At 45.8% G+C, this 11,276-nt stretch overlaps 1 protein-coding gene across 2 annotated transcripts in view; it reads left to right on the top strand.

Annotated features, from left to right (window-relative positions):
* The first annotated feature begins 9,269 nt into the window (after positions 1-9,269).
* The window catches only part of G2E3 (G2/M-phase specific E3 ubiquitin protein ligase), a 52,070-nt gene continuing 50,063 nt past the window's right edge, over positions 9,270-11,276 (top strand). For both annotated transcript variants that reach the window (XM_034768731.1, XM_034768730.1), the window contains exon 1: positions 9,270-9,425. The gene's annotated coding sequence lies outside the window, so the exon portion shown is untranslated. The remainder of the gene's footprint in view (positions 9,426-11,276) is intronic.

The following is an 11,276-nucleotide window of genomic DNA, read 5'->3' as shown; positions in this document are numbered from 1 at the left end:
CCTTTGAAAACTCATACTTTGCTGGTCAGTATTGTCCAGATAAAATGTGTGGCAACATTGTACGAGAAATTAGAAGAGTCCCCTGTATGATGTTATTAACACACATTCCAAACCCCGGACCTCTGCCCAAGCAGACGTCAGAAAATAGGTCAGTCCAAAACAAAGAAATGTTTGTTTGCCTTAATTAGCATTTAAGTAGTAAGTCATAAAGCCTGAAAGGAAAACAAAGGAAGTTCGAACAGGTGACAAAAACCAGCAGTGAATATCCTTCCACTTAAATTCTGTCTCCTGGTTCTCAGCTGAACATGTTTTTCTAGAGGGGGACTGAGCTATAAAAAAGAGGGACAAACACCATAAAGGACCCCCCTCTTGCTCTCTCTGCCCACCTAATTCTCCACACCTGAGAAGACAACAGGAAACAGCCATAAGACTCTGGGGGAGGAGTCCTGACCTGAAAGTTTGGTCAGTAACCTTGCTGGAAACAGGTGGTGAGAAACTTTGTTTGAATCTAATATTATTTGTTAAGTTAGTCACTAGTAACTGTTTTATCTTTATTTTTCTTGTAACCATTTCTAACTTTTATGCCTCATTACTTATACTCACTTAAAATTTCTCTCTTTGTAATTAATCAACTGGTTTCATTGTTTTATCTAATCCAAATTGAACTGTCTGGGTAACTCTATTTAAGATAATAAATTGATACATTATTTCCTTAAAGGAATAACAGACGTAAAATATTTGTATTACCCAGGAGAGGGCTGGGTAGTATAGAATATACATTCCCGGGAAAAATCTGGGACTGGGAGTGTGTTGGGGTTACCCTGCAGTATAAGCAAGGCTGGAGAGAGACATGGTATAAATGGCAAGTGGCGGTTACACAAAATTCAGGGTGTAGCTTGCATGCTGGAAAGCTGTTTGTGAGTGGCGCAGGTGGGATCTACTTCAGTAAGGCACCCCTGGTTACATAATCAGGGTGACAGCCCCCCACTGGTCCGAACCGTACCCCGGTATGTCACAAAGAAGTTCTCCGTCAAGTGATTGTGAACATATACATTCCACTGTAGATGTATCTATGCCCAGTGCACTCAAGTCAGAGTTTTGCAAGCAATACGACTAGGTCCCTATTATCCTTGTGTGTGGAGCTGAGGACATAAAATAGGCTTGACTGCCATCCATGGTTAGAGCTGGAGCTCCTCAATGCTCTTCAGCTTCAGTTTTGCTATATTAGAAACAGATTTTCTCCTTTCTGTATAGTTATTGTTCACTTTAGTATAATTAGTTAATAGCTGGGGGAGAAGGGGGTTGGTGGAGTGGGAGGGGGTGGCCGTGCAGCAATCCCATGGATTTAAACAATGTGCCACATGCAGAGCTGTTATCCCTATAACTGATAGGCACAAAAGTTGCCTAATTTTCTTAGGGAAGGGACATCCCTATCCTATCTATACCTTGTTTCCCATCAGGATGATGAACCAAAGTTCATCTTCTCAAAAACACAATGTCTACTTCTCCAGAGCCTGACCCTGACCATGAGAGAGTGGAAGGTTCCTCCACAGGGAGTACCCCTCTGTGGCATGGCTCTGAAGCTGGTTTTGAGTGAGAAACACAGATCATCTTCCTCTCCTGCTGTCTCCTTGAGGTGTTCATGCACTCCTCATACCACAAAAAGGTGCTAAAAGAGTTCTCAGACCAGTCAAGGTCTGGTTGTCAGCTTCTTAAAAGAAGCTATCAAAGAGTTATTCAACTGAAATGAGAAAGTTTCTTATAAACTCACCAACTCACCTTAAGAAACAGTGTTAAGACAGGCAAATTAATATTAAGAATCTTAAATTCAAATTAAATCACACATTTCTCTCTGTTATTTTATGTTTTGTCTCCAGGAGTATAGAATCTAAATAATCTGGTGTTTAACAGGAGAAACTGTAAATACCTTAAATTATAGTAGCATTTCCATATCCCATTAAAATTATTGCAAAAATAATTTTAATATAATCCCTTGGCAGTACTTTTACAAACATGATCTCACGAATGATGTTGTAAATCTTGGTAACAACATCATGTTGCAGAAGTATGTCTGAATTGGAAAGTTGCTTCTTCTTGATGAGGCGTTGTGGCTTCTTTGCTGTCTTCTTTGCTTGCTTGGATGAGATGAACAGGATCAGCTGAGTTATAAGAGTAGCTATCTCAATTCAGAGATATTTATACTCTTCTCTTTCCATAGACTCACTGAAGGTGGAAGACACCCTTCTTTCAGGAGTGTGGCAGGATCCAAATATCAGACAATGTCATCTTTTCATTGGCTGAACACCTTTATCTGATGGTCTTGGTAGAATCTTCAGCTCATGAACATGCAATCTGCTAATGCATATGCAGCAGGGTTATAAATCTTCAATGTTAAGGTTATTTGCTCTTTGTCTCTGTAGCAAGAAATTCTCAGAATATTTTTAGAGTTTTAATTCTTTTATTCAGTTCATTTTCTGAGATATTCCTTTAATTCTAAGATTTAATTGAAGTTGAAATTCTCTTTTCTTGTCTTCTCTTCCTAACAACCCTTGGAGAGGTGGTTCTTTTTTTTTCTAAGTTTGGTAAGGGAGTTGCTTAAGCATTGCCGGATAACTAAATATTTCCCAAATTAATATAAATATTTTTATACTCCAATGGCTTCTTGTATTATCAACCAGTTATCCAAAGTAATTTGATTCCACATTGCTTGATAAAACATCTTACTTCTCACATAATAATGGTAACACAAAACTCACATAATAATGGTAACACAAAATTATCATATTAGATGTTTGCATGTCGATACAAAACATTTGCTAATGAACATCACAAAAGAATCATGTTAAGGGTTTAAGGAGGAAACAAAGGTTTTCACCTTTAAGGGAAAAGGTGGGGCCACAAGTAACCAAAACTATTCCCCATTATACGTGTTTTCCTTGAAGTTGAATGAATTAAGACATTAGAGTGCTTATAAAAAATCATTTTAATAAGAAAACTTCCAGAATTCTTTATGTAGATTTAAAACTAAGGTTTTACTCTTTTGTGGAAGAAGGGGGAGAAGAAGTGATGAGAGGCTCTTGACTTAGCTTTTGTGAAGTTCATAAACCAGGTACTACACATCAGTTCTCTTTCAGATCATAGAAGAAGAATATCTTCACATTCCTTAACTAACAGTTCACAAGATTTCAACCTACAGTAGCTTCACCTACAGTTTGCAGTTAGACCCCTACCAAACACTATATACAAAATAAAAACTAACATTTAAATATCTTTCCAATGTAACACAAAATAAATTCTAGAGACTAGTAAAACAAAATAGAAATTATACAGGGGCATTCCAGAGTCCGCACAATCAGACTTCGAAGTGATAAGCACAAATTTATAACTTAGTATTACTCTTGAAGCTTTTCATGGTCTGTCATTTACAGGAAGAAAGCAGAGATTTCCTAGGAATATCTTTAATTAGACCGAATATTTTATTTAATAAAATAAGCAACCAGAAACATAAATGTGAGCAAGTGTTCTCCATGTATCATATGTATGAAAGTAACTGTAGATATCTCCTAAAATTCAGTAAAGGCAAAAGGAATTCTATGATAACCTGAAATTATAAAAATAATATTTTATTGCTAACCACTTTTGCATCAATATTGTGATTTATTTCCCACAGCTCCAACTGTATACAGGTATCTACTGGAACCAACTGGCTTGCATTTAATGGAGCTACTGATCAATCTGAAAATCCATGATGTTCAAATGTACCAGTAAAGAAGCACCATTAAAATCTAGGAACAAAGGAGGAAGAAATGAAAAGCAATTTAGCCTGTGCCCTGTTTGAAAGACCTAGGAATGTGGCAGAGTGGTGCTGCATTCATATAAACACCTTATACTTGTGACCCACATGAGAACATAGTAACGCAAACGTTCAGACAACATCTGAGCTCCTCTTGGTGAAACCACATGGTCACACAGTAGGAGAAATATCATTCCCAAGCACTGCTGCTCACGTATCTACTTATTATCTGAACAACCCTGTAACAAGAGACCTGAAACTGCTATTTTGTGAGGAAATTCCCACTGCCAAGAGGTGGTGTGTTTGAATTTAGAAGTCACCCAGCACAGTCAGGAGAAATTTTAGATCAAAAAACTCAAAGATGTAAGAGATAATGGAAGAGAACTAGAAAAAATTATGTATGTGATAATCAGCAAGCAGATATTTTTCAAAGGGTTGTGTAGAAAGTTAGAAACTGAAAATTAGTGGTAAATATAATGGAAGGGTGAGCTGACCTAACTTTCTACCTTTCCTCTTAAAAGTTAAATCAAGATTACAGGCCTGATTCACTATTGCCCTACCTTGTAGTCATTTGCACCAGTGCAAAGTGGATGTAATACACTACTATTATGAGTCCAGAAAAACCTAGTTTGAGCCAATGTAAAGCAGTATGGTATACGGTTTGGAGTTTTTTTTGCAGCAAGCCATGCATAGTGTGTAGAGAGGAGATGATTATTAGTCACAATTTTTAATATAAATACACCTCTATATAACGCTGTCCTCAGGAGCCAAAAAATCTTACCACGTTATAGATGAAACTATGTTATATCAAACTTGCTTTGATCCACCGGAGCACACAGCCCTGCCCCCCCGTAGCGCTGCTTTACCATGTTATATCCGAATTCGTGTTATATCGGGTCACGTTATATCAGGGTAGAGGTGTATAACCAAAGGTGAAATTGTCTGAATTTATCTCACAAAACTACCAAGGCTCTGCTTTAAATAAGTGGAACACACTGTGTCATGTTCCCCGGTAGTAGCTTGTTTATACAGTGGATAAGATTGTACTAATGCTACTAGCTAAGAGTCAGGGTAAAAGTCTCTGCTACTGTAAACTGATGTAGTTCCACAGACTTCAATTTACAAAAGCAGAGAATTTGACCCCTTCTCTTTTAGCTCAAGGAGTAGACACCTGTGCTTTTGGTGCTGAAAGTTCTAATTTCAGCCTCCGCTGACAACTCTTCATGGGGTTCATTGCAATGTCTATCAAGCCTTAGGTTGGGATCCTAACCTGTCTTGTTGGGGCTTTTATTTCCCTCTGGGTCCTACTTACTAGCACCCAAAGGTAGCACCACCTTCTTCCTCAGAATTAACTATGACCATTCTAGCTGCACAAGTTTGACATTTTGTAGTAGAAATGGGCCACCTCAATAGAATTTTGATATTGCAAATGCTGCTGCAATCCCCTAGCACATCTACAAACACACAGAAGTCTCTGCCAATGGTGTATAGGCCTTCACACCACTTTTGGGAATGCACTGGCTCTGAACAAGCGTAACTAACTTGTCATTCTCCACTGTGTCAACCTGCAATTGTAGCAGTGCCACTGTACACAGCCAGCACTAGTACAGCAGAGGCAACAGAACAATTACTCCTTACGCTGGAATCCCATGATACTCTTGCCCTTTCATTGGCAGTTTTGACCGCTCAATGAACTAATTATGTCACCTGTCAAGCTGTTTGGATACAGGTCTGAGAGATGCTAAGGTAATGGGGTATACAAACCCCACAGGTTTAACAGGGGTTAAAAGACAATACTGGGCCCAGATAACCCCACCCCTCCAGAGCTGCCGAGCATGCTCCAACTGCAGAAGTGGGTTAGAAAGAGCTCAGAAGCCCAGGCAAAGAGGGTTGGACAGGCTGCAGGAGAGAGGATTTTTTCTCCAGGAAGTCAGATGAAGGGCTGAGCTTGAGGGGGGACCACAAGGTGGATAAGGCCCTCAGACAATGCCTTTGCCACTAACTTCCCCTTTGAGAACCAGCATGTCTTTCAGGGCTCTTTGCCATAGGACTCTTTGTGTTAAATGAGTGACTGTTTGAACTATAGGGACCATGCCCCAAATTAAAGGGACAGATAGGTAGGAAGTAGCCCAGGGCAACGGACTTATTCTTGCTGCAGGGAGGACCCTACTGGTTCTGCTTCCCCCAGGGCCCTGGTCTGGAAGCAGTGGAGAGAGTGGGCCTGAGTCCCTCTATGCACCCCCTTACGGGCTGAGGCCCAGATGTGAGTGGACAGCAGAAGATCCACAGCTGAGGATCAATAATAGGCACCTCTACCACCTGCTAGAGAGACAAGAGGATGAAAGTTGTGCGCACTAACCACTAGGCTGCTCAGCCCTCTGAGCACCCTATGTCATGGAATCGTAGATATATTATGCAGAAAGAGTCTGCAAGATTTAGATGTAACCTGGATATAAGTACCTAGACAGAGGTCTGAGTCAAAGTTAATGCACAAGTAACAGAGCCGAGTGACTGGTAGGGTGGTGGTGTTGTCCACAGTGATAAAGAAAGGAGGTAGCAAGAGGGGGGCGGGGGGAGACAGAGACCTAATGGGAGCTAGGCCCCTAAATACCTTTAAAAATCTAGCCATAAGAGCTTTGTTTTAGCCTTAAATGGATTTTAAACAGGTTAACTGATAGATCTCAACATTTAATTATTAATGAAGAATCCTCCTCAAATGTGGTTCTTTCTAATGGAGCCCAACAAGGAATTCATTCTTGGTCCAATACTAATCAATATCCTTACTAATGATCTTGAAGAAAATATAAAATAATTGCTAGTAAAGTTTGAATATGACACAAAGATTGAAGTACTAAATAATGATAAGGACAGGTCAGTTATACAGAGTGATCTGGATCACTTGGTAAACGGATTGTGGTCAAACAACATGCATTTTAACACAGCCAAATGAAAGTCATAAGTCTAGGAACAAAGAATGTATATTTACAGGGTGGGGCACTGTATCCTGGAAAACAGTGACTCTTGACAAGAATTTAGGATTCACAATGGGTAACCGAATCAGCTCCTAGTGTGATGCTGTGGTTAAGAAAACTAATATGACCCATATAGATAGATAAAAACAGGGAATAGCTGAGGAAGGAAGTGGTATTACCAGGGGCGGCTCATCAGCCCAGGCAAGTGAAGCACAGCCTTAATAAGAATTTCCAAAGCTACAAAATACATTTTGCATATTCTTTTTTATTTAATTAATAAACATATAGATTTTCAGCGACAAAACAAAGCAAAAATCAACAGAAAATTAAACAAAACTGAAATTTAAAAATATTTAATAAATTAATGGAAACAACAGACTCAATATCCTTTCCTCCTCAAGCTCATGCTAAAATGCTTGGCACAATAGCATCTCCAAGCCCCGTATAGCTGGTAACAACTCAGGATGAGGCGGATGATTTTCTACCTGATCAACAATGTCAGGATATGTAACAGGGCACATCCCTTGCCCAACACATACAGATCCTTGAGAAGGGCAAAACCACTCATTGAAACAAAACAAGAATGTGAACAGCTACCTCATCTATAGAGAGATATTACCTCATCGACTATGTCTTGCTAATATCCTGGGACTGACCGTTACAACTACACTGCACACAACTGATAGATATGTACATCAGGGAAGATGGACATTCTGCAGAGTCCAAAGCACTGTGCTACTGGTATACCAATGTACAGACTGTGTTGATCACAACTGCTGGGCAGGGGCACAAGCATGATGGAGACCTCCATGACTTGAGCCTCCAGCACCTGGGAGCTATAGGGTTCCCATGTCACCCCTGGCGACTGGGTACTGCGGGGCTGAGCTCCCAGCCACAGAGGGCAGCAGGGGTGCCCAGCAGCTCCCAGATGCGAAGGGAGATAGGGGTGCCTCAGAGCTCTTAGGCAGTAGGAAGACCCCAAGCTCCCAGCCACCATGCATGGCGGGGCCCTTGTGAGCTCCTGGCCACCGCGGCGGTGCTCTGCAGTTCCCAGCTACCACGGGAGCCCCAAAGGGCCATCCCTAGCCATTTGGGTGCCCTACACAGCCCTCCTGCAGGGGGGCTGTGTGGGGCCCCAGGCCTCCCCCCCGGGTCTGGGAGGCAGGAGCGGTGGGGGGGGCACTTTTGGGGGCCCCACAGGCCCAGAGGATTAGCAGCCCGCTCCGCTTCCCTCGCCCCGGCCCCAGCCATGTCACTCGGGGGAGGGGGTTTGGGAGAAGGGATACCCCACTCACTGGCAGTGGCAGGAAGTGGGGCAGCCTGCTCTATTCCGCCATCTCCCAGCGGCGGCGCTCCGCTTCCTGCCGCGGGTGAGAGCCTTGTGCGGTCCTTTCCCCAACTTGAGCGACACGGCTGCGGCCGGGGCAAGGGAAGCGGAGCAGGCTGCAGCCGCGTCGCTCCGCTTCCAGCTGCCGGTGAGTGCGGGGAGCGATCCTTTCCCTGCACTCACCGGCAGCAGGAAGCGAAGCACCGCAGCTGGGAGCTGGCAGAGTAGAGCGGTCTGGGGCAGAGTAGAGCGGTCTGGGGCCGAGTTGCTCCGCTTCCGGCCACTGCCGGTGAGTGCAGGGTCGCTGGGGGAAGAGGTGGAATGGGGGCGGGCCAGGGGCGGAGCAGGGGGAAAGGGTAAGAGGCAGGGCAGAGGAAGTTGTCTGGGGCCTCGTATCCCCTTAGGGATGGCCCTGCCCCTTGCGGGGGGGGGGGGGGGGGGGGGGGGGGGGGGGGGCCGGGTGCCCCGGGGGGGGGGGCCCGGCCGGGGGGGGGGGGGGGGGGGGCTGGCCGAGGGATAGGTCTGGTTGCCGGGGCTGGTGCTGCTGCGTATGGTGCCCTACACAGCTGCGTATGCCTAAGGACGGCCCTGAGCTCCAGAGCACGGAGCCGCCGTGGAGTGCCCCGGAGCAGGGAGCCACCGCGGGTGTCCGGGGTTCCATGGAGCTCTGAGCCACCATGGACGGCGGGGGGAGAGAGACCCTGAATCTCTGAGCCAGGCCCCCCCTGGGTGGTGTGGGGAGCCTGCAGCTCCCCATTTTGTCATGCATATTTTTAGTAAAAGTCAGTGATAGGTCACGGGCAATAAGGAAAAATTCACAGAAGCACGTGACCTGTCTGTGACTTTTACTAAAAATATGCGTGACAAAAACTTAGCTTTACTGGTGATGGATGTGAGCACTGCAGTTTGCACAAGTGCAGTCCCATCAGTACCAGTTGGGGCTGTGCACTTATCCAAGGAGAAGCTGTGGTACAGGACGCTCCGGAGCTCATTTCACCCTGCTTCTACTGGGATTCCATGCGTCCGGCTCTGCCCCCGGGGATGACACGATGACACGCCCACGCCCCACCCAGCACGCCCCGCCCCGCCCCCCCCCGGCAGGCTCCTCAGAAGCTGCCTAGGAGGAGCGCGCATCACAGTGATCAGCTGCTAGGCGGAAGCAGACGAACGCCGATCAACAGCCGAGCGCAAATTGCCAGGTTTGGGGCGGGCTTTGGCGCCTCGCTTCCGGGACGCCAGCGGATGTTGGGGTTTGAATCGGGTGTCGGTTATGACACTGCTGAGCCTTCGGCGTGAGGCTCGGAGCCGGGGATGCTGCTTGCGGAGCTGCCGTGTGAGTAACGGATCCTTCCCCCCGGGCTGCGTGTCCCGCAGGCTGGTGCCAACGAGATCAGCGTTCCCGCCGGGCCCGGGCCCCACTTCACGCCGGGGTCCCCCCGCCTTCCGACTGTATCCCCGGGGCGCGCTTCTCTGACCCTATCCCGGAGCGGGCGCTCCCTCGGGGGCCCCCTTTTTCCGACTCTATCCCCGGGGTGGGGGGCAGCTCCTTCCGGGACCCCCCTTCCTCCGATTTTATCGGGGGGGCGGCCTTGCCCCCGACACCTTCCCTCCCCCCTTTTCCGACCCTATTCCCGGGGGGGTGTTGCCCCATTGACCTCGTGTCCTCTGACCTATGGCACTGCCACCCATACACTGATACAGATCACGATCTCCCTCATCCCACGGGCTGGGAAGATGGTTTAATATGCAGAGTAGGATCCCAGCCCCCTCTCCTGTCTCAGGGAGGGAACAGGGAACACGGGGCAGAAGAGACAACAAAATCCCCATCCCCAGAAGTCCAACATCCTCCTCCCCAGAGGCAGAGCAAAGCCCCTCAGAGAGAGAGCTTATAAACGCGTAATGCATCCGCAGTGGAAGTAATTCCCCCTTTTCCCTATGTAAGCTAACTGAAGCATCTTTGAGAGGATTGAATCTTGCATGGAAGATGCTATATGGAATAAAGGCTGTATTTTATGTTAAACTTTTAAAAGATGCTCTTTAGTTTCAGCATCTTGGGGTCTGTTAGATTGGACTGAATGATGTCAGAGGAGCTGTTGTTAATCTTCAAAATGCTCCATGGACATTTCTGCTGAAGTCTGAGTATCATTTGCTGAACAAATAACCCAGTGGCTTTCTTTCAGGACCTACCATTATGTTGTCACACACTACAATGTGAACCTAAGACTCTTTCATATTTAAATTAAGGGGGCACAATGTGAACTGCAATAGCATCTGTGAAAGCCCCAAATAGCACTTTGTTGTTTGAACTGCATGGAAAGCATGTACCTCAAAGCATCTTCCCTTTGTTCGTTTATTGACATTTCTTTTATTTTTAAAATCATAAAGACTTCAGAAATTAAAGAACAAACTTTGTCAATTTAAAAAAGATCAATTTAGCCTTATTTTGAATGTGTTTTTCCCCAAGAGTATGATCATTTACAGTAGCTTTCTTGAGCAGAAGCTGCTTTTAATGCAAATGTGATGTCACTTCAGTAATACCGCTGTGTGAATAGCAGGGGTCAGATGCGGAGGGGAGTGGCTCGTGGGGCACAAAGTGGCAGTACTCTTCCAGTCTCGTCTCAGAAACTAAGCTCTACCCATTTAAATTGCCAACATGAGATGCCACTCGCAATAGGCTGTGCAAATATTCAAAATAAGGTTATATGGTGCTTGAATGTGCCAGTGGGCTAAACGAGGGTCCCTGGGCTTGGCTCCTTCTTGATTCAGGCTATGTCTACACTACACAGCTTTTAGCGACATGGCTGTGTTGCTAAAGTCGTGCAGTGTACTTGTTGTTTGTTGGCTCTCCTGCCAAGTCTACGCCAGGGGTTCTCAACCTTTTTCTTTCTGAGGCCCCCCACAACATGCTATAAAAACTCCAGGGCCCAGTGGGGAGGAGGGACTCTGGGCTGGTGGGAGGTCCCTGGGGCATAGATGTAGTTTGACTTCTTCGGTTTTGGGTGGGCAGGGGCCAGCGGGGCTTGAGCCAGCTCCGCACGGTGGGGTCTGGGGAGGGAGCGCCACCTCCACTCCGTGACCCACCTCAGCAGGCCATCCAGTCCGGGGGGGATAGGGGGCGCAACCAAAATGATAACTCAAAGGGGGAGGGGCTCAGCTCAAAAAGTTTAAAAACTGCTCAGGGAAA

Source organism: Trachemys scripta, chromosome 4 (genome assembly GCF_013100865.1).
Source record: "Trachemys scripta elegans isolate TJP31775 chromosome 4, CAS_Tse_1.0, whole genome shotgun sequence".
Classification (NCBI taxonomy): Eukaryota; Metazoa; Chordata; order Testudines; family Emydidae; genus Trachemys; species Trachemys scripta.
Note: the sequence above shows the minus strand (reverse complement) of the source record. Positions and strands in the feature narration are given on the sequence as shown.